Below are 24,589 nucleotides of genomic sequence, written 5' to 3' on the forward strand. Positions count from 1 at the left end.
GGAGAGATATACACAGCCCCTGGCCTTGAACTCACGCCCACTAACTTCCAGTGGGCAGTTCTGCTACATCTCTTGGGTCCACTTACACTTTCACATTTGATGAATTTCTACTTTCTCTCTCCTCAAACCTTCCCCATGTACACTACAGTTGATGATCTTGGCGCGCTATTTCACTGAGAAGGTGGAAGCCATCAGAATAGAGCTTGCATGCATTCTCACTATCAGATCCATCCACCAACACGCATCTGTGCCCAGAGCGAAAATCAGATGCAACATGGAGACCAGACTTGAAAACTCCCTGAGCAAACAAAACCATTTCAGCCACAGAAGCAAAACTAAATCTAGCTTATGGACACAAGCAAAACTTAACTTAGGTTCTTTCTTTAAATGCCTCTGATCATCATAAAAGAAACCTGATCATTTTCTTAAAAGGGTATGAGATACTCACTTCTAAATAATTCCCTGCTGTCCCCAACCCCACGTGTAATAGCCTGTCATTGTAAAGGTTAAACAACTTCCTCATTTTTACTTTATAAGTCGTGCTGTAAAGAAACTTGCCATTTTCCTAAAATGGTATGAGACAATCACTTTTAACCAATCCCCTGCTGTCTGGAAACCCCCACTGTGATAACCAAATATTGTAAAGGTTAAGCAACTCTCTCATTTTCACTTTATAAGCCACCCTGTAACATCACGCCCTGAGTTTCATGCCAGTTTTGAATTTGACAGCTCCTAGTTCACGAACTGTTCTTATATGCATAATAAACTCTTACTCATACGGTTTTCTTGAGCTGGCGTTTTTAATTTTGCTACTTCTGGATTTTTGACAATTTCTGACATCAGAAGTAGGAGTCAAAAAAGGTCGCCAATGACTCCAAGGCCGTTGGGCCACCAGGTGCTGGTTCCCACGGAGCCCCTGAGGTCACTGCTTTCTCACCGACCTGAAGTTGGGGGCAGGTCTCTCTTGGATCCGAGCTCTGCTCCCTTTGCGTTTTGAGTGCCCCGACTTTATTGTGCATACTTATGTTTTGTTGGCTGTAGCTTCTTGGTAAGTCATCCTATTCTGTTCAAAAGGCAAGAAACACTGATTCCCTGTGTTTTGGAGTGGCTGTTGAAAAATAGGGTCTCTCATAGTTAAAACATCTTAGGGAATCTAAAGACAAAGATGGGTTCCTCTGGATCCAAACTCTTTCTCCCTTGAAAACTCCTGCTTCCCGTTTGTACACTGAATACGACAGGGTCCTGTGGCTTTTTGGAAAATGCATTCTTGGATCGGTGTGCAGAAGCTTCTAAAAGACAAAATGACTCCAAAAACAGCTTCTCTAATTAAAAAAAAATCCTTACAGCATGCAAGTAAAAAATCTGTAGTAAAAATCTTTGGCATCTGAGCAGCTAATCTTAACTTAGTCCTTCTGCCAGAAACACGATTTGGATCCAGCGATTCTTCTGAGTTTCGTATTATTGTACTTGAGACATGGCAAAAAACTTTAAATGAAAGTTATAAGGTCTCTGTGTCTGTTTATATGTTTGTGTATATATATTTATGTATGTATATTACATATATGTGATGTTTTTAAAAGAGCACTACTAAATTGGCTTGAATACAAATAAGTACTTATATAAATTAAGTATTCCTAAAACTCTTAGAAATGTAGAAACTAACCCAAATGTTTTTCAAGTTTACACAATCTAGGTGTTTTTGTTTGTCTGTTTCTTTGTTTTTTACGACTATGTAACTTTCTGTATTTGCCTTTGAAATCTTTTGTCACTTTGGTTGAATGTATAACTGAGTATTAGTTCAGTTATCTGTGATCCTATTTGAACAAGTGTTTTAAATCTTTTGACGTTTTTGACGAACTTCCCCAAATCAAATTCTGAATTCTTTTTGACTTCAAACTAACTTGGGTTTTCCAGAAGATTTCAAAAGATTTGCTCTCTCTTCTTATAAAAGAGCAATATATGTATTTATATAAGTTCAATAAGAATCTGTTCTCTTTGTAACAAGACACAATTAGACAAATCCTTAACTTGGCTTCTTAGTCTAAAGAGACTTTTTAAGATCTAATCTGAGATTCCCTATTACCAGGCAATTTTAGGGGACTGAGGTTGACTTTATGCCAATAAAGCCCCTTGGATAGTACCAAAGCTTTGAGCGGAATGTCATATTTGAGAATATGAGTAGAATCATTATGATTGCTAAATTTATGTAAATAATCAAGCCACATTTAATAGATCTAGACTTATTTTACAGACAAATTAGTTTCACTGTAATTATCTTTGATAAAAACGGGATGACTATAGAAAAAATTTATGTTTTAATAGAAAAACTATAGTGTACCTGTTATCAGATTCTAGTCCTGTCCATTGTCTTTGAGGTTTTGTCATCTACCTGTAAACCTCAGAGAAACCACCACAATGGATCGTATATGGACAAGCTTCATGCCTGCTGCTGTGTGGGCCACTCAAGAGAGTTCACCAGCACACACATCAAAGACAGTCAAGCTGCAAAGAAGGAAAATCCATCAGATTGAAACGGCTTTCCTCATTCCACCATCTAAAGATGCTTCGAGCTCAAATCTAGGAATGTTCTCAACTGGCTGCTCTCCAAACTCAGAAACTGAGTTTATAATTTGTTCCAACTACTAAGCCTTGTTTTTCTTTCATTTCCATAGAAATGCCTTTATTAAATTACCTGATTGATCACACCATATAGTGGCCTTATTTATGTGGAAGCTCACCTGTAAGATCACCTCCTAAAATAAAATATCCCCTCATGTTTATCCTGTCCCAAGTAGTCATGAGGACAAGTGACTACTCGTATATCATGTGTTCCTCTCTAAATAACTCAGAAAAAAAAAGAAACCCGGTTACACGTTACCTAAAAAAATGTAGGTTGACTTAGAAAGATAAAGCCTGAATCTGATTGTAACCTATTTGGTTTATTTAATTGGTTAAATACTGGCCCCTGGGAATCTCTGTTCCAGGGAACTTTTCAATCCCTGGCTATTATTCTCTTTATAGTTGTCATATTAACCTCTCTAGTACGTTGTATTCTTTCAAGGGTTTTAAATACCTTTAGGCAGCCACTCACACACCAGGATCAGACAACTGGAAGAACTCAACAATGACCGTACCAATGATGGTAACAGTGATGACGTGACCCTCTGTCCAGATGAGTCAGCTCGTGGAAACAGTGATTATGTTTTTCTTCGGCCTGACTATATTGGAAGTGGTAACTGAGAGTAACGCCCTGCTAGTTGGTCATACTTTCAGCCTGCTGAGAGAATGGCCAAAAGGGGGGAATTATTAAATTTAAATACAAAATGGAGACCAGACTTGAAAATTCCCTAGCATGCAAAACCATTTAAGCCACCTAAGCAAAACTAAATCAAGCTTATTTAATGAACAAAAGTGGAACATAACTTAGGTTATTTTTGTAAATGTCTCTGATGATCATAAGAGAAACCTTAGCCATCTTCCTAAAGTGATATAAGGTAATCACTTTTAACCAGTCCCCTGTCATCTGGAAACCTCCGTTGTAATAACCAATTATTGCAAAGCTGAAACCACTTCCTCACCCTCTAACATCGTGCCACTGAGTTTCATATCAGTTTTTTTTAAAGACATCTCATCATATATTTGTATTTATTTTTTTATTTTAAATTTATTTATTTTATTTATTTACTTCTGGCTGTGTTGGGTCTTTGTTGCTGCACGTGGGCTTTCTCTAGTTGCAGTGAGCAGGGGACTACTCTCCATTGCGGTGCGTGGGTTTCTCATTGCCGTGGCTTCTCTTGTTGCGGAGCACGGGCACTAGGCACGCGAGCTTCAGTAGTTGTGGCACATGGACTCAGTAGTTGTTGCTTGCAGGCTCTAGAGCGCAGGCTCAGTAGTCGTGGTGCACGGACTTCGTTGCTCCGCGGCATGTGGGATCTTCCCGGACCAGGGCTCGAACCTGTGTCCCCTGCATCGGCAGGCAGATTCTCAACCACTGCGCCACAAGGGAAGTCCCTCATATCAGTTTTTGAACTTGAAAACTCCCAGTTCACAATGGGAGTTGCAAAACTCCCTGTTCTTACGTGCACAATAAACTCTTAGTACTATTTTATTTTTTTTGGTGCTTTTAATTTTGCTGTTTCTTGATTTTTGACACCAGAAAGTTCTGCTTTTCCTCCTTTTGCTATGGATGAGCAATCTGTGTTCCTTTTGGTCCCAAATCTCAACTTTTACACTAGATCCCATCATCTCTCTTCTATTCAAGGACATAGTTCCTGAAATTAGCCTTCTCTCTCCTGCATTATTAAAATTCCCCCTCCTTACTGGGTCATTCCCATCATCATGTAAACAAGCTGTAATTTCTTACATTCTTACTAAAACACAAAACTCTTGTCCATCTCTAGCCATTGCCTCATCTTTTTGCTTCCATCCATGGCAAAATCTCTGAAAGGTTGTCTATACTTGCTGTATTCAGTAGCTATCCTCCATTCTGCCTTGAATCCACTATAATATGGCTTTTGCCTCCAACAATCCAAAGGTATTGCTCTCATCAGGTTTGCTGATGATTTCCATGTTGCTAAAACCATTGAGCAATCCTCAGTCCTCATTTTTTTTTTTTTTTTTTTTTGCGGTACGTGGGCCTCTCACTGTTGTGGCCTCTCCCGTTACGGAGCACAGGCTCCGGACGCGCAGGCTCAGCGGCCATGGCTCACGGGCCCAGCCGCTCCGCGGCATGTGGGATCTTCCCGGACCGGGGCACGAACCCGTGTCCCCTGCATCGGCAGGCGAACTCTTAACCACTGCGCCACCAGGGAAGCCCCTACTCAGTCCTCATTTTATTTGCCACAGAACTAAAGTGTATCCCCTTTGCTCAGTGTATCCCTCTCTCCTCTGTGACACGTTTTCTTCACTTGGGTCTTTGTCACTTCACTCTTCTGACTTCCTTCTTACTTTGTGAACTACACTTCCTCACAATCCTTTGCTGGTCTCATCATTCCTCCAGCCCCCAAATGTTCGCATGCCCCAAGGCTCAGTCCTTGGACCTCTAATCTTTTCTGTCTTCTCTCTCCCTCAGTCATCTTATCTAAGTTCCTGGGCTTAAATATCATCTATATGCTGATGTCTCATAAATTTCTATTTCTAGCCAGGTTCTCATCCCTGAACTTCAGACTCGTATATTCCGTAGCCATCTCAACGCCTCCACTTGTCATCTTCGAAACTGAACTACTGACCTTCACCTCCAAACTTGCTCCTCTCACAGGCTTCCCCATCTCAGCTTCCACATGGCAGTTGCATCTTCCAAGGGTCCAGACCAGCCTGGGTCAGAGACACAGTTAGATAAGCATCCCTTCTCCAGGTTACCTGGATGGCCCTGGGGAACTGACACATACTGTGACCTTGAACTAAGCAATGGAGGTAGTTCAAGGCAGCTAATTTAGGTGCTCCTGAGGGGAGAGAATGTATAGCAAATGAACAAATGAAACCCAAGCCAAGAGCAGAGGCCAGCTCCCAGGCCAGGCAGTCAGGAAAGTTCCCATTCTGGGACCTATTCATGATAATTCCTATTGGAATTCCAAAAAAGATCAGGAAAAAGAGGCTGGTCCTAATATTACTTGTGTCCCTCATTGACAGTTTTGAGACCAGGAGCCATACCTTATTCATCTAGCATGGTGCCCAGCATACAGTAGGTGCTCAGGAAACCTGTAAAAGATGAATAAATTATTCAGAACTGTGTCTTTGCCAGGGAGCTAGAGAAAGTGAGAGATCTGAGTGCTTATTTAAAAGGGAGTATTGGGATGCAGAAGTGTTGTCTCTATGAATCTGGTTTTGGGCAGGGGTGGTTCCACACCTGAAGATAGTTTTAAAAAGTCTATTTACCCAGAGCCTGTTTGTGTGCTGGGGTGTGAAACTCTATGAATGCACTATCACCAGGGCCTTAGGTGGGTTGTATGATTTGCTTTGGCTAGAAGCAGGCTACTTCTTCACACAATCCCTGGGGGCAGAGAGACTAGCCAGACCACCTGCTACTCTAATGATCCACACACACGTCCGCAATTAATGCAGGAGATGTTTTGGTCTTTAAAGGAACAGTCTTAGCTTGCTCCAAAGGTGCAATGTCCAAAATGGTAACCTCTAGCCACATGTGGCTATTAACACTGGAAATGTGGCTAGTCCAAATTTAGATGTGCTGTGGGTTTAAAATAGCCACCAGGTATTTAAGGCTTAGTACAAACAAAAGAGTGTAAAATCTCTCATTAGTAATTTTTATATTGAGTAGACAATGAAATGATAATATTTTGAGTATGCTGCATTAAATAAAAATTTTATATTACAATAATTATTATCTTTTATTTATTTTATTTATTTATTTATTTTTGCGGTACGCGGGCCTCTCACTGCTGTGGCCTCTCCCGTTGTGAAGCACAGGCTCCGGACGCGCAGGCTCAGCGGCCACGGCTCATGGGCCCAGCCGCTCCGTGGCATGTGGGATCCTCCCGGACCGGGGCACGAAACCCGTGTCCCCTGCATCGGCAGGCGGACCCTCAACCACTGCGCCACCAGGGAAGCCCTATTATTATCTTTTAAATGTGGCTACATAAAATTAAAAATTTCTAAATATGTGCTCACATTATATTTCTATTGTACATTGCTGCTTTAAAAGATACTTTGTCAGGGAGCCCATTCCTAGAAAGCTTGTATTTCATTTAGGTCTGGAAGAAATTATAAACTCTGAATAGATAAGAGGAAAATAAGATCTTGCACGGGAAAAATGCAGATACCTGACACCACAAGGTGTATTTAGCAAAAGAGAATAGCCCTGTTGGCCACAAACCCACCCCTAGTTTTCTCTGTATTTGATCTTGTTTTCTGAGGACTCAAGTGTCAGTTTCACCATCATTTCAATGTGCAGGGAAAGAAAGCACGATAGTGACAGCTAACATGATCGAGCTGGGAACTTTCTATGACTTTTCTGGCTATGTTCTATCACTGAGAACTTGCTGTGTGCCTTGGGCTGTACTAATTACTTTACCTACTTTTGCATTAATGAAGTAGGCACCTGACTATCCCCATTTTACAAATGAGCAGAGTAAACAGATGGCACACAGAAGGATCAAGACGGTGGAAGTTACAAGAAGTGGGGGGTAAGGGACAGAGAGTAGTTATGAGTGTTGCCCCAGTTCCTGGCTTGACTAGTAGGTGAACGTTGGACCCGTGCCCGGGTGGGAGATGCCAGGAGGGACCGGTTTCCTTGGTGTCCTCCCAGCAGACACCTGGCAGAACGCCTGTGTGTAGCATGTGCTCATTAAACATTTGTTGGTTCACCACCTGAGCCTTCTCCCTTACCCCTCACTTTAATGATGCTCCTTCCTTGTTCCCATCACCTCTTCCCAGGAAAACTCCTCCTCTTTATTGCTGTGTGATGGACAACGGATGTTTGTTAGAGTCAGATGGACTCAGGTTTGGAGCCAAGTCCTGCTACTTACTGGCTGAGTAAGTGGAAGGAAAGTCCCAGTTAGTTTCCTCCCTTGTAAGATAGGGGGAACTAACACCCACCTCCCAGGCTGTAACGGGATCCTAATGACATGTTGAAAGTAACAAAACTGCAGGCATACGGAAGGTCCTAATAAGTATTAGCTAGTGTCACTATTTGTTCTTTTCTTTTTTTTTTTAACATCTTTATTGGGGTATAATTGCTTTACAATGGTGTGTTAGTTTCTGCTTTATAACAAAGTGAATCAGTTATACATATACCTATGTTCCCATATCTCTTCCCTCTTACATCTTGGCTCACCTCTGGTTCCCTCTCTAATTTCCTGCTCTGAGTTGCTGGAGGAGGGGGTGAGACTGATGGCCTGGGGGACCAGGGACCAGGGATTCGAAAGGAGTGACTTCTGTGCTGAGGTCCACTGTGACCTCCACCTCAGGCCAATTCACTTGTAAACTCCTTGAGATCTAAAGAGAGCCAATCTCTTGGTCTAGAAAGATATTTTTTTCTTAAGCAATTCTATCTATGAATATTTTGAGGACTTTTCTTTCTTTTAAATATCTATGTATAATTAGCGAGCCTGGGCAGCTGCCCTTTGGAAACTGGTGACCTGCTTTGCATGTGCAGGTCGCAAACAGAGGACAGAAGCCACGTCAAATGTGACTTTCTTCTGGCTCTCCATTGTCATGGTCCTATGAGCAGCCATGTGTCACAGACACAGAGGAGCTGACCGAGGACACTTCCTCCCATTACAGCACATGCTGAGGGGGAGCCCGGCCTAGGGCTAGCGGACCTGGATCTCCGCTCCGGATCCTGCACTCAGGTGCAAGATGGCTTTGGGCAAATCTCTTTTCCTCTGTGGGTCTCGGTGTCCTGTTTGGGTCTTATGGTCTCAGCTCCTGAGCCCCTTGATGGCGACTCCAGAGGCAGAGACTGACTGTATCCTTCTGTTTGTAGCTGGGTCCCTCGTGCCTCACATAGTATCTGGCATTTAGTAAGTACTCAGTAAGTGCTTGTTTAATAAATGACCCTCAGCAGTTGCAGCTGTGACCATCAGTAGACGCTGCTGATCCGTAAACATTTCTTGGGAGAGATGAGTAATAAGGGGACTTAACAGATATACGAGATGCTTTGGGCAAGCTGAGCGGTTCTTACCATTTTTCATCTTTCTTGTCCATATGCTATGTTCATGCTCTGCCTGAATCTACACGGAGCATAAAATAGTAAAAGGAGGGATAATAGTAAAGCTATTTAATTCAGTCAAAACCTCCTGAGTGTATTGAAGACAATGAATAAGCTGTACATATTTAGTTACTTTTTGGTTTAATATATAAAAAGTACTATCTGATTTGGAATCAAGAGAAGGAGCCAGCAAATGCTTAATGAATTGTGTCAGTTTGTATATATGGAGCATCTCACGTAAAGGCTGAATTTGGTTGGCGGAACTGAGAGAGAGGTTTCCTTCTCAGCACCTCGCAGACCCCTCTCAACGTGTGTGCCCCTGAAGGTGGGCAAGAGTAGCTGAGGGGACCCACAGACTCTGTGAAGTCCATTAACTCTCATCCCTTGACCAAGCCAATGCCTGCAGAGCCTTCCCAAGGCCATTCGGTGGACGGGGAGCCCATGGGATCCTCCTCTTTCAGTGGAAATGGTGCTCACTTGAGCATTTGGTCCAGGAAATCGCTCAGTGTTCTCAGCACAAAGAAGAGGGCCCTGTGCCTGAAATTATGAGCTGTCTCCTGGACAGTCAGGATGGGAGAGGATAGCAGGTTGGGTGCTGATCTCAGACCTTGAAACCAGGCAGGCATAGCTCAACAGCAGGGAACAGATGAAACAGGGCCTTGGGCTGAGGAAGAACTACAGGATGGGGCCCCGAAGCTCCTAGATTTCTCTCTGGCTCTCCCTCCCACCCTCCTTGCTTCCTTGCTCTTCTGAATCTCTCTCTCTCTCTTTACACACACACACACAGCCCAACCACTCTGAAGACTTGCCAGACCAGAGCAGTGAGATACACACACATGGAGATGCACAAAGAAATCACACAAATGGAAGGGGCGTCATCCAAACAGGATGATTTTCCTCCTAACCCCTGTCTGATTTTATTTGCGATTTATGGTCATTGTCACATTTAATCCTTTCTATTTTCTAAAATGCTTCCCTCTGAGAGCCCAAGAGGGATTACTTCTCTCCATCCTCCTTTCCCAGTTCCCAGGGGTGCTCTGGGCGGTGCTAGAACAGGAGCAGGCTGCCCTAGCCGCCCCAGCTGCTGATGCGATGTCAGTGCTGCTGGCTGCAAGTGCCCAGCACTCCTGGTGGACAGTCCCATTCTGCCTCAGGTCGCTCAAAGGCCAGAGTAGTGGGGCTGCAAGAGAGACAGCCCCCTGGGAGGCAGGAGCTGCAGAAAACTTAGTGCGAGCCCCCTTTCATTCTGAGTGATAACAAGTCCCTGCCCTGGGCATTGGATGGACACCACAGGGGAGAAAGCAGGCTGGATCTGCGTGATTTTCTCTTTAGTTACAGTGTTATAACTAGAGTTGCAGAAAATGTCTCAGTCTGCCAGAGAGAGGCTGGGTGGATCTGTGGAGCTTGGCCTGGGCTTTGAGTCTGGGGACTGGACTTCTGACCCCACCAGCTCTCAAACCTTAAGCCAGACCTATCGCCTCAACTTCCTTATCATTAAGTGATGAGGATGGTCCAGACCGAGCCACTGTCCTGAGAGATGCTCTGTGAAAATGGGGCTCCAGGATCAATGTGGCTGACAGCACAGCTCATTCTAGTAATAGCCAACACTTAAATAGTGCTTGGCTTGGTATCAAAACATATTAACTCATTCAATCCTTGTGAAGCAGCTGCTGTTGTTATTCTTATCTTACAGATGAGGTACAGAGAGGTTAAGTGATGTACCCAAGGTCACACAGCTGGTAAGGGGCAAAGCTGGACTCTAGCTTCCGAATCTGTGCTCATCACCATCATGCCCCCTCCATGCACACTGCAATAGTGAGGCAGGGCTCTGAGAAGTTTTGCAGCAACAAACCAGTTTAACTTCGTTTAACCCAGCAATTCCCAAACTGATTTGACCAAAGAGCCCTCAGGAAGCATCAGAGTATGGTGGCTGAAAGCGCAAAGTCAAGAGTCGGATGTGGCTGGGTTGACATCTTTCCCTTCCACTTATACAACTGTTGTGACCTTGGACAGTGCTCAGCCTTTCAAAACATCATTAAATCTCTAACATGGGGATGATGTTGATAACAGGGTTGCTGAGCGGATTAAAGAAACCAATGCATGAAAAATTCTTTGCAGAGTGCTTGGCTTATTGTTTGGATGTCAGCCTTTACTACAGATAGATAAATAGATAGATAGTCATACACATAGATGGACAGATGAAGAGATAGAAATATATACTGTAAAGATATCTATATGCTATATATATAGATATATTTATCTTTATATAGGTCTGTATCTGTATATTATATATAATTATATATTTATGTATAAATTTTATATATCATTTAAAATATCTTAATATATAATTTATATAAAAAGTTATATATAATTTTAATATATAATCTATATGTAATATATAGATATAGATAGATATATAGATAAATATATACACACAAACACATATGTATACACACATCCTATTGTGAGTCTGAAGAACTAACATTCCTGAAACATGTTTTGGGAAATGTTAGTCTATCAACCTCTAAGGTCCTCTTCTTTTCGTTTCCCCCTGTTTTGATTTCTAATTTTGAATTCTAAACTTCCTAAGATCTTATTAATGCATATGTCACTTCCTGTGTGGAAAGAACTCACGTGCACAGGACGTTATAGCTGGAAGGGCTTTAAATAGAGATCATGGTGTCAGACTCATCTGTCTCTTGGCGAGCTGAGGCCTGAGGAGGTTCATGACTTGTCTAAGGCCACTGTCCACGGTGCCATCATTGGAAAACAATGTAACTATATGAATTCATGGAGTTATAGGATAGCACCTCATCCCCTCTCTTGCCCTGGGATGGGGTGGGACTTCAATCCCTGTGAGCCTTTAGAACAGTGACCCCCAACAGCCTCAGGGTAGTGTGCTCTGGGCTTTCCTGAAAATCCACTCACGAGGTTCTCACAGGTTAGTTAAGGACTCCCTAGAACCCCCTCTTCCAGCTGAGCTCCTTCTGGCCTCTCTTTGATTTCCTTCAGGAATATGAACATTCTCTAAGATCCAAACAATGTTTAAGGAAGGGGTTGCTAACTCCTTGGCCTTCCTGGCCAAGCATATAACTAAGATGGGTGTTGGGTCTGTTTGAGATACTTTAAGAGATTGTCACTGTGGCATCAGAGGAGTGCAGGCCCTCTCTGAAGTCATTCCAGTCCCCAAACTCCACAGTGCTGGTCACCAAGGCTGGCCTCTGCCTGGATGGAGATTTCCAGGCTTACGATCTGTCATCACCGTGTAAATAGCCCTAAAGCACCTTGCTCTTTCTTTCCTCCTGACCTCGGTCTCAGTAGTCCATATCAGACTCTAGCTCTTCCACTGTGACTGTCTCCTGAGTTTTACATGATGCTGTGCTGGGCCGACCTCTGACCTTTGTCCTCCGTGGCTAACTTTCCACTAATGTTTTGTGTTTCCGTTTTCAGAGAGTTGTTGCTGGAAAGTGGCTGACCCGCCAGACATCATAGTTCTCATCCGCTTGCCGTCTAGGTGGGGCAGTAAACTGACTTTAAGCCAATGGGATGTGGGAGAAGTGAGCCCCTTTCGACCCTGAACTATATAAACCTTCCACGTGACCCTTGCCCACCTTCTCCCCATTTGCTGGGTGGATGTTGAAGCTCTGAGTAGCCTTGAAAGGCATGTGTTGGGGATAATGGAACCCCTCACAGCCTGGAACCCTGAATGACTGTATGGAGAAGAGTCCCATATCCATCCCCACTGCCCAATGGCCTTTATGTTAGCAAGAAATTAACTCCTATTATGTTAAGGCACTGATATTTCAGAGTCTTTTGTTACTGTAGCTAGTGTTCCCCTAATACATATTCATATTCCCTCAACCAGTGATGTTTCCCACCCCTAACTCCAGCTCAAGTCCACCTCTGTTTCAAGTCCTCCTGGCCCCCTGATCTCAGTGGGCCCCGACCTCTGCATTTCTGTACCTTACATTGTCACACTCAGGCTGTTCCCACTTTGTTACACATGGGCTTGTAGCGCTAATTGAAGAGGACAGAGATCTTGTTCTCTACTCGTTCTGCATCTCCCAAAATGCCCAGCATCAAGCCCAGCAAACAGTAGGCACTCAATCAATACTTGTTGATCGATCTGAGAGAGGCTGGAATGATCCATATCAAACTCCAAGCATCATCTGGGAGCTCGCTGATTAAACAGATGAATCTTGCAGCCTTTCTTTAACGCTACCAACCCAGCCTTTGCTGCGGGGGAGCCCCACGTCTGAGCCTCTAGGCTGCAGAGCCATCCTTGTCAGCCAGGTCCTGGCTGACTTCCCAGGATCCAAGGCACCCCGGGCCTTTCTCAGATGGCCAGGGCATCCATCAGTGACCTGTCGACTGAAGGTTATTCTTTGTTCTCTTTGACCCTCCTGCAAAACAAACAACCCACAGTAGACCCCTCTCTCGAGGGCTCTTGTTTCTCTTTCTCCACCTATCTGGGGAAGAATGGACTAGAAGTATCTTCCAATTACTGTACCTGTATTTTAAAAAATATATTTATGTTATAAGGTCTCATGGACGTGTCATGATGAGGGGTCTTGGAAGCTCAGACCCAGAACAAGGGGCTTGAATACTGGTTAGCAGCATAGCTGGCACCGGCCGTTTCTGCTCTAATGCTATAGCTGCTGACAGGTTAGTGAGAATTCAGCCATCCCAGGTAGCTGGAATTATGGTGATCAAACATACTTTAGAGCCACTACACTTAGTTTCATTCATATATTTATTTTTTCCATTACTTTTTGTAGAAGAAGCAATATTTGTTTAATGAAAAATGAGAGAATATGGATAAGCAAACAAAAATTGTTGTTCACGTCATGTGAATTTCTCTGAGTCAAAGAGAGCTTACTCTGAACACTTTGGTGTACATCTTTTCCAGACCTTCCAATGCCGAAATATACATTTCTAATATACATACTCTACACATACTGTTTTATAAGTTGGTTTTTACGTAAGATTTTTCTATCATAAACAGTACCATTTTAAAGGACTTCACATTATTCCATTTTACAGAAATGCACTGTAGTCCAGAAAACTATTTTTATCTATTGTTTAAGTGTTTTTCTGTTTGTTTGTTTTGTTTTGCTATTATAAATTCTTTGATGGACATTCTCGTAAGCATGCAAGCTTAGGATAAATTCATAGAAGAGGAATTCCTAGGTCAAAGGGAATGTAGATTTTAAAGGTGTTTGACACCGGTAGCCATAAAGGTCACACCAATGTACCCTCCTGCCAGCATTCTAGCTAGTTTTAAGTTTATTCAGTCAAATAGGTTTGTGTATGTGGATACAAACAGGGGAGAAGTAGGATGGGGAGAAAGAATTTAAAGTTAATGTATTTTTAAAGCTGTTTATCTTAATTCAATCTGCTCTGGTTGAATTCTGCTGCTCGTTAGAACAGACTTATGGGTTTAGATCCAGTTTTTGTCTGATTCTAGGTTTGTCTGATGCCAAACATCTGAAATCATCCCTTTGCATGAGTATAAAGGAGATAGGTTTGTTTTCAGCGTAATTCAAATGGGCACAAGCCCTGTGATCTGGAGAGCCCTGGGTTGTGGTGTGCGTGTGGGGAGGTGTGTGAATTCATCTTGTAGTTCACAGTGCACCACCCCTCTGGCCCCTAAGTCAAGGGGTGGTTGCTTCAAAAGGAAAAAAAAAAAGAAATCTTATTTTGAGATGCTCAAGGAAAAGAAAAAGCAAGGTGATGTGTGAGCTGTTTTATCTTGGCAGGAAGAATGTAGGTGCGGGGAAGAGCTGCATTTGGGAACTGGCTTTTTAGTGTGTGCAGATGTATTAAAATTCTTTTACTTAATATGTCAAAGTAAAAAATAGAAGCAGTTAGTATCTCCCCCTCTCTCTTCCCTGCCATGCTCCCTTCTCTTGTCTGCCTTTTGATTCCCATGCTGCCAGGCTGCTGTCAGATGGTGAGAGGGTCACTCACTCAGTGTCTGTGGTGGGCTTTGCAGCAGGGAGCACCTCTGCCTGGGGACAAGACCCTTCACACTGCCCAAGGTCGCTTGTTCTGATTAGCTTGGCCCCTGAGGAAGGAAAGGAGTTGGCTTATTAATGAATCCCTGGGCAGGATCACTTCTGGAAGTGGGGCCTGAACTGTCGTGTGGAGAGGAGCCGGCGAAGTAGCTCTGGTTAAACCCTATTCTGGGAGGTCCAGTCAGTTGTCCAGATGATGGGTTTGTGCTTCTCACAAAGAGACACTGGAAGAGAACTGGAGTTGAGCCAGGAGTCTGGTGCGGTGACTTTGCCCAAGCCAATAGCTCTGAATCTCAGTCTTAATATGTCAAACGGTGATGACAGGGTTGTTGGTGAAGATCAGATGGGCTAATCCTTCTGGGCCCACTGACTCTGTGATAAAAATATCCCTTGAATTTCTAATGGAAGTTTTCCCTCCCGTCATTCCCTCTTTGGTACTCTTATAGCACACTGTTAATGTAGCTCTTATCACACTGAGTAATGACAATTTTCATAGTTTCTGTTCTTTGCCGGACTGTTGTGTGAATTAGGGTAAAGTTAGTGACCATGATGAATAAAACCCTCAAGTTTGAGAGCCTTAGCCCAATAGTTGTATATTTATCAATTACTTGATTGATGAGCACTTTCATGTAAGAATTCAGGGACCCAGGTTCCATCTATCTTGTGGCTCTGTTATCCCCTGGATCCTTGGAGTCTTATACACTTATAAAGTATACACTTATACAGCCAGAAAACATGGGATGAATGTATGGAGAATGCACACTTGCTTCTTAACTCTCTTGGCTTATGAGTGACTCGTGTCACTTCTGCTTACGTCTCATTGGTGAGAATCATCACATGGTTCCACCGAGATGCAAAGGAAGCTGGGAACTACAGTCCTTGGCTGGGCAGCTGCACCAGAGACAACTCTGTTCAATGAAAGGGCGAGTCTTAGTCTTTGGTGAGCAGTTAACTGTCTCTTCCACACCTGAGATCTCTGTGAGGGTAGAAGGCTGTCTTTCCTAGTCTTAGCACCCTGCATCATTCCTGACACAGATGTTCAATCCAGTAGACTTGCATCATCTGTTTATTTAATTTTTGTAAATTTAGCCACACAGAGAAAGGGAGGGAGAAAACCATCAAAATAGTGCCTGTGGTTTTGTTTACCAATCCCAGGCAGTGGGTGGACAACTAGAAGATGGGTCTGCCAACTACAGATTGCAGGTCATACCCTGCTTGCTGTCTGTCCTTGTAAATGAAGTTTTATGGGAACACAGTCATTCATTTACATATTGTCTGTGGCTGCTTTCCTGCTACAATGGCAGAGTTGGTTGGGTACTTGTAACAGTGACTGCCAAGCCTAAAAAATTTACTATCTGGCCCTCTTCAGAAAAAGTTTGTGGACTCCTGCTCTAGAGAGAGAGTATGAGATGATAGACTTGAACCTGCTGTTCTTTTGTTAGTTTTCATCCCCTTGAGCACCTGAGAATGAGCATCTCGTGGTGCCAAATGTGATTATCAGCCACGTGTTTAAAGATGCATGTTTTTAACACAATATAGTGTCCAAATGCAAACCAACTCCTTGGTGAAGGCACAGACCACGTATATGGTACTTTCTAGGTTATTTAAGAAATTTTTAAGGTTCACGTTTATCTTACACACTCTTAGAGCTTACTGCTCCTTATGAAATGTAACGCCACTGTAAAAGCACGTTGAATGAATGCATAAGTGAATATGACAACCCTTTGGAAAGTTAAAGGGATCCTACAAATCACAGTATTACTATTACTTTCATTTCTTATTATATTTCAGAAAACAGAGATAACCCCTATCTGAATCCAAGGAGATGCTCTATTCAATGAAAGGGAGAGTCTCAACCCCAAGATGCTCATTAGGAGTTTGTATTCTGCTGGTTTTGTGATTGATTGCCTCTCTCTTCTTGGTTAGTGCATTGTCATAAATAGAAAATAATAGCTTTAAAAAAAAAGATGGGTGGGGACATTACAGTTACCCTGACTTGCAAATAGTGAAAAGGAGTTTGACTTCTAAATACATGCCACAGCGGCAACATTACCTTATTGGCTTCCTTTCCTTCCTTCACTCAGTTTTCTGCACTCTCACTGATGCTTCCTGGGATCACCTTCCAAATAAGCCACTTGCACTCAAATCCTTGTCTCAGGGTCTGCTTCTGGGGGAACCCAAATTAAGACAGCTTCTCCTTTTTAAAATTTTTGTTGCTCAAACTAACCGTTGAATATGGACTCTTGGAAATGGAAAAGGAAAAGAAAGGAAAAGTTGAAAAAATTTTCAGTTTCAGACTTTCTCAATCTTGAAGCTTTTCATGGAAAGAAACCAAAGAACTATCCAGGGAAAAAAAGAATAAAAGAATACAAAATCAGACATCCCCAAGTTTGAGGACACGGAGCACAGTTGTGTTGACAATATAATTTGGAGAATTATAAAAATTATTTCTTCAATGAGAAAATCAGATTGCCCCTAATAATAGAAATAGTCACTCAACAAGAGTTTTTTAAAATTACCACAAGTAATCCTTATGTAAAGCCAGGACGGAGAGTTACTGCTCTATATGTTTAAGTCCATGACGTTAAAATGACATCATAATAGCTAGTGTTTATTTTCGGTTTCGCTGAGCCAGACAATGTGCTGAGTCTTTGCAAATGCTGTCTCATCTATTTCTGACAGCAACTGCCGGGGCAGGATTTTTTGTTATCTGCACTTAATAGATGGTGGGCCTGTACTGAAGGAAGTTAAGGAACTCGCCTGAGACTGCACAGTCCTTGCTCTGTGTCTGAAATTCAGGCTGAAATTTAGCTTCGTGCCTTCCTCAGTTACCATGTGTTCAAGTACTTTCTCTTTCTTAGTCAAACTTGCCAAAGATTGGTCTCCTCAATGTACCAGTTTTATTTTATTGATTAATTTATAATTTCTTTTTTTCTTTTATACTTCCTTCCTTCTACTTCCTTTGGATTATTTTGTTGTTTTGTTGTTATTTCTTCCTGATCTGAAAGTCAAGTCCCTTTATCTTCAATCTATATTTTGTATTGATAAACTTGTTTATTACTATTCATTGGCTTCTCAGTACCACTTTGGCTGCATCCCATAAATTTTGCCAAGTAGTGCTTTTGTTTTTGAGTTATAAATAGCTTGTAATTTGCTTGTATTTCCTCTCTAGCTTGGGAGTTACTTAAAAATATGTTTTAACATTTTTAAGTGTCAGAAATCCAGAAATAGCAAAATTAAAACCACCAGATCAGTAAAATAGTATTTAGTAAGAGTTTATTGTGCATAAAAGAATAGTTCTTGAACTGGGAGTTTCCAAATTCAAAATTGATGTGAAACTCAGGGGCATGACATTACAGGACAGCTTATAAAGTATAAGTAAATGAGGAAGCAGTTAAACTTTTACAATGATTGGTTATTACAGTGGGGGTTTCCAGGTGGCAGGGGATTGATTAAAAGTGATTATCTTATACCATTTTTTGGAAGATGACTTAAATTTCTATTATGCTTATCAGAGATGTTTACAAGAAATAACGTAAGTTAAGTTTCACTTATTTAATAAAAAATAAGCTAGATTTAGTTTTACTTACATGGCTTAAATGGCTTTGTGTGCTTGGAGGATTGTTAAGTCTAGTCTCCATCTTATTTTGTTTTAACACAAGTATAGATATTTTTTGTAGTTAACTTTTTGTTGTTCATTTCTAATTGTGTTGCATTGTGGTCGGTGAAAATACTCTACATGATGACAATTTTTCATTTTTGGTCTATAATAGAAAAAGGGAGGTTCCAGAATTTCCATCTGGATAGAAGAGAAAGCTCTGTCTCCATAGGGTTCATAGATTTTACCTAAAATTGAGAAAACATAAATTATCCAAGCTGAAGAATGGAGGAGGGTGGCTGAGGGAGATTATAGGAAGACTAAATCCTTCTCCTTGCCTTCAAGCCTGCCAGTGATACCGACTTAATTGTGTTTGTATCCCCTCCTCACCTATTGTATTCTCTAGCTTGGGGACTTGGTCAGAATACATCGTTGAATTGAATAGTTACACCCATCATAAAATAATTAACATTATATACTAATAGAAGAAGTATCAGCAGTGAGAGCAAGAAGAACTAGAGTTCAGGGTGACCAGGTGTCACCGGGTGCACGAAGGAGGAAGTGAGGCTAGAACAGGCCCTGTGGGATGATTAAGATGAGGCCAAGTGGAAGGGAAGGGAGAGCGTTTCTAAGGTGGAAAGAAGCACCATCAACCTGTAGGCAGGTTGATGAGAGCAACCTGAGAGCAAACAATGTTCATTTGCATGAAGGCAGAAATATAACAAGTAGAGTTTGACTGCAGCAAATAATTCATGCTTTAGAGTATGGGAACTCTAGGTGATTAAGCAGGATAGGGCTGGCATGTTTAGGGATATTAAGTTTAGAACAAGGACGGTAGTTTCACATGGGAAGTGGGAATCGCTGTTGGAAAGGCTCAGGGAGTGTTTAAGGTGGCAAATCCCTCAGTGATGAGCAGCATGAGTTAGTAAGGTGAGAATGGGGTGGGCATGAGGGGTAGCGTGAGCCTGGGAGACGTTCTGAAGGAAGAATCAATAGCAGTTGGCTTCTAATTGAATGTGCAGGCTGAGTGTAGAGAAGAGTCGAAGATGATACCTTGGTACCCAGCCTGGTAGGCTTAGAGATGGTAGTGGTGTTTAAGACACAGGAAAGTAGGTTTGAAAGGGGGACCATGAGTTCAGCTATAGATATGTTGAGGCTGAGAACATCCAAGAGGAAAGGTTCAGAAGTCATCAGACTGTAGAAGAAAGAGGTGGTAGAAAGGCTGCAGAGAAAGCCACAGAAACCAGAAGAGGGAATTTCAAGGAAGTGTGTCTGGAGGTGGGAGGGGCTGTCAAAAGTGTCAGATGCTGTAGAGAAATGAGGGCAAGGTGGTCAGGTGAAGCACCTGAGGTTTGGCCTTAAAGAATACAGTTTCAGCTAATGTGGTGGTGACAGTCAAGTGGCAAAACAAAGGCAGAATAGGCAGCAAAGCAGGAGAGGCCATGGCCCTAAAGGGCACAAGTAACGTTACCTTGTCTAACCACCTGCTCCCTTTCATTTCACCCACAGCTTTAGACAAAGACCCGAGGAACGGGGCAGCACTGGGGAGCGAGGAGCTGGAAGAGGCTAGGAGGTAAGCCTGCCGGGTGCCACGGAAACCAAGAATGACTTCCAAGATTCGGAGGTCACTGGGATCACAGCAGGGAACAGAGGTCTGTGGGCCATTGCAAAGTTGGGGTTAAAGGAGAAATTAATCCACTGGAAGCTTCTAGGCTCACGAAAAGTGGGTCTCAGGGGCAGTAGGGAAGGTGATGAAGGGAGCAAGCTGGGGCCAGTGTGGTGGGCGTAGACTCTGCATGCTGGGCGGCCGGTAGAAGCTGGTGGACTCAGGGACTGCCTCGCCTTTGGAGAAACGGGTTGAGACGGGGAGGCAGCCCTCCCCACTGTGGCAGCAATAAGTGTGGTGATTTGGGGGTTTCCGTGGTGATCAGAAGTCACCACTCACGCCCCAAGAGCTTCCACTTGTGGAGATTGCTGTCTTGAAAGGCCCTGCTGGCTCATTAAGGTGGGGGGCAAGAAAAAGCTCCGCACTCTGATGGGCCTGAAAAGTTCATACTCTTTCCTTTCAGGTCATACTTAGCCCAGATGTTAGATGTTATTAGCTGCACCTCAGTGTGAGAGGAAATCTCTCAGGATTAAATATTTATGGCTCAGGAAACCTAGGGCTCTTCCCAGAGGGATTAAGTGGGGCGACGTCAAGTCCTTGGTGCAGGGAGGGGTCTGAAGGGAGTCGGTCAGATTTCTAAGAAAAGGAGGTCTTTGCTTCTCCTGCTGCGTTGCTGGGATGCACCCAGGTCTGTCTGTTACACATGTGCACTCATGTTGCAGACACAAGCACGCTGGCCTGAGGTTGGGAGGACTTGGTTTTAGATATAACTGGGTGCACTTGGCTTAGTCATTCACCCTCTCTGGGCCTTGGTTTCCTCACCTGTAAAATGGTGGGCCTGGCAGCGGCATGGAAAAGTAACCTATTGAGCTATTTTGCGAGCTAAAGCTCTCTGTGAGTCCAGGAGGAAGCCACTGTCACCTAGGGAGGGGGAGAATGGAGCAGTCCATCTGTTTTGCAGAAAGGCCCTGGCCAGGGTCCAGGCCCAATTCTGCCATTGTCAATGGCAAGTCACAATTCCCTGCCCCCAGGCCTGTCTGTCTGACTTAGAATAGATGGTGCAAACTACTGTTTAAAAATGCATAGGAGTACTGTGGTCCTTTTGTAAGAGACAAAAAGCACATGGCTTAGAAGCCTGGTGGAACTTAGCCCTCTGAGATATCATAGGGCAAAGGCCATATAAACACTAGGAATCCTTGCATCGGGGATTGGGGCCGTCATTTCCTATGAAAGGAGACCCCTATGCTTCATAGAAGAGGGGGTTCAAACATCATTATGTGATTGGTTGGCCAACCTTGATAGCTGGGTGGTATATCAATGTCAAGGAATAGCTTTGGACTTTACTTTTTTATCTGGAGAATTTTCCTGCCAGATAAACCGTACACTGATGGCTACATTATCGCTTGTGTATATGTGTGTGTAGGGGGGTTGGGGAGAGGAGTGTACATATTTAAAGAGGATGTTCTCTGTAATCATACGTCTTGAACTTTCCCATTTCTCTGATGGAATCATTTTAAAACTGGGAGAGACACCTCTCCAGATCCTGTGTCCCCTTCATCTGTCACCCTGTTCTTTCCTCCCTCTCACAGACAAACTTCTCCTCGATCATATTTGCTATCTTTGGTTCTTCACCTGGTGCTCATACCTCACCCACTCCTGGCTTCCACCCCCATCACTGCACAGAAATGTTTCTCACTAAGTTCTCTGTGCAGCTAGGTCTAACAGACATCTCTCCTTCGCTTAACTCCTCAGCAGCATTTAACAGAGTTGAGTTGTTCTGGATCACACTTTCTCCAATGCAGTGGGCTATTGTGTTCTTCCTCCTTGTCTTAGCCTTTCTCCTTGTCCTTTCGGGTGCTCATCGAGTCACTAAATGGTATTGTTCAAGAACCTTCCAAGGCTCTCATTCCTGTCTCACATTATGTTCCCTCCCTAGGCAATTTCATTTATACCCTCGGCTCTCATAACCCTCTAAGTGCCAACTGATACCCAAATTTGAATCACGGCACGATCCTGCGTGCTCACCTCGGGGTCAGAATGGCTTTCCATTTCTGGTGCCAGGGCCCTGTGAAGGCTGTGAAACATACATGATTCCGCTTAAAATCAAATCATCTCTTTTTTCTATTCAAGCAAGCAGAATACTTGGTACTTTTGATCAAGATAACGCAACGTATAATGTTAGGGAAAAGCTTGGCCTCACTCTGAAGAAGGCTACAATTCAGTTGGAAAGATCAATTATGCGTATGTGAAACAATACATCCCAAGGCAAGCTGAGAAGGAATTTACAGAAGAGGAGAGGCCGTGAGCGATATTATGGAAAAGAATAACTGAATCTGACTGAATGAGGTGCTGGAGTTCTTCCCTTTGCACAAAGACATCTATTAGTCAGAAAGAGAAGCCAGCATTCTATAGTGTTCTATCAGAAATTAACACCATCACCAGCTCTCATCAAAATAACACGTGAACAGTACATCTAAAAGCTATTTAGCAGAACCACTCAATATCACATGCGAGGTTTGAAGATGCCCACTTTGAAATTGCTCCTTTTAATCACGGACTGGAAGCAACAAGATGTAGGAAAAATTATTCTTGCCTCAAATTAATTAGGATTCTCCCTGGTTGAAAGCTTTTTCAATGAAAGAAAAGGAAAAATAATTAATGCCGCATAAAAGATGATGATGGAAGAGGGCTGTGTACGAACGCAGACTGTTTAAACCACTCGCTGCTTGCAACGCATCCAGGACATCCTTCAGGGACGCTGGTCATGGATCCACTGAGGAAGAGGATTCCTTTTACTTCTGAGCCAGCGGCTCCTAGAGCCTGTTAGAAGTGGGAGGAGCAATGTTGTAGCCATAGATTTGAAATTGTCCAAAGGTTGTTGCTGAGAAAGAAAGCTGACTGAAGGCAAACCTGAAGCAGTGGAAGCTGCCTGCATCTGTTCCTTCCCAGTGCCCATACTATGTTCTGTTTCCAGATGTCTCTCGCTAACCCCTGGGTTCCTGGTCCCATAGTGGAATCTTAGTATACCTGGCCAAACCCCGACACCTTCCAGCAGCCTCTTCCTCTGTCATGATGCGTCTGCCCAACGTTCCAGCTCCTCAAGGCCTTCCTCACCCCTACTTGTCTGTGTCATGTTACCGTAGGTAAACTGGGTTTTACTTGAACAGTAGCCTCCCGAAGGTGACGGTGTGGCCCAAAGGAGTGGCCTGCAGGGAGAGGTTTTAGACCACCTGACAAGTATGTCCCGTGTAATCACAGCACATCCAGTGTTAGGGGTAGTGTGTTGACCTCAAAGTAGAGCTATTTTGATTCCAGGTGGGAGGTCCTACCGCATCCTAGCTGGGAGTACTGGGGCTTGTGGCTTAACCTCTCTGAGCCTCAGTTTCTTTGTTTATGAAGGACAGATGGTGATATCTACTACTCAGGGTTGAAGAAGATTAGAGATAACAGATATCATGGGCTCAGCCCAGTGCCTGGAACAAGGTTGATGCTTGTTAGTGTAAGTTGTTGTGATTGTGTAGGCCCCTGACCCTGCCTATGGAAATGCCATTTTTTAAATAAAAATTCTCCTGATTTGGTTGAAGGAAGAGTAATGATGGGAAATGGTGGTTCTGCACCAACCAGTCGTGTGCAAGCCCACGTGTCAGTCGTGTGTTCATGCTGGCTGCCTGGGCAAAGAGAGTACCAGGCCTGTGTTCCAATGGAAGAGCCCTCACTGATCCAGGAGCCAGGATGACTGGCTTCTAGTTGGTTCCACCTCAAACTGGCCGTCTGGTCTAGGGTGAGTTACATTTCCTCTGAGAATTCAATGAGCAACTGTACGTGGAAGCCTTTGAAAAGTGTGAAATGCCATGTAAGTGTTGGCTATGAAGAATATCACTGCCAGTTTGGCTTCACAGAGTCTTGAGGGAGGCCGGGTCATGGTCAAATGCACTCAAGTTCACAGCCAAGGAAGTAGAGGAGAGGGAGGACCACATGGATTGTCTGGAGAGACATGGGGACCTTATTTTCAGGAGGTTTTGCAGAGATTGTTTCTCAGACCTGACTTATGTAAAGACGTTCTCTTCTTCCTACAGACACCTCCGTTTTCATAAGGAAGTGTCATGCAGTTGCCTCCCTTGGATCAGGGAGGGGGAGCATTTCATTTTCCTTTCCCAATGAGTAGCTTAGAAAGGATGCCCTTGCCCAAATGCTGACCCTTTTTAAAAAACTGAGGTATAATCGACATACAACATTATATTACTTTCAGGTGTACGACATACTCATTCAATATTTGTATATACTGAGAAATAATCACCACAATAAGTCTAGTTAACATCTGTCACATACATAGTTACAGATTTTTTTTATTGTGATGAGAACGTTCAAGGTCTAGTCTTTTAGCAACTTTCACATATGCTAGACAGTATTATTAACTGTGGTTGCCATGCAGTACACTAATCCCTGTGACTTATTTTATAACTGAAAGTTTATTCCTTTGATCCCCTTCACCCCTTTCTGACCTCTTCTTATACTGCAGTACCCTTTCTTCAGTGATGGGGGTGATAGGGCAGGTTTTAAAATGGCACCCCTCAGTCACCTGTGGAAGAAGGACCCAACTGCTGTGTGTTTTCTAGACTAAGAACGTCCTTCTCAGCCATGGATATTAGCAGGAATTCCAAACAACAGGGAAAACCTGACTTCACATTGGGTCATCACGTCGC

The sequence above is a fragment of the Phocoena sinus genome, chromosome 14 (genome assembly GCF_008692025.1).
Source record: "Phocoena sinus isolate mPhoSin1 chromosome 14, mPhoSin1.pri, whole genome shotgun sequence".
Lineage (NCBI taxonomy): Eukaryota > Metazoa > Chordata > Mammalia > Artiodactyla > Phocoenidae > Phocoena > Phocoena sinus.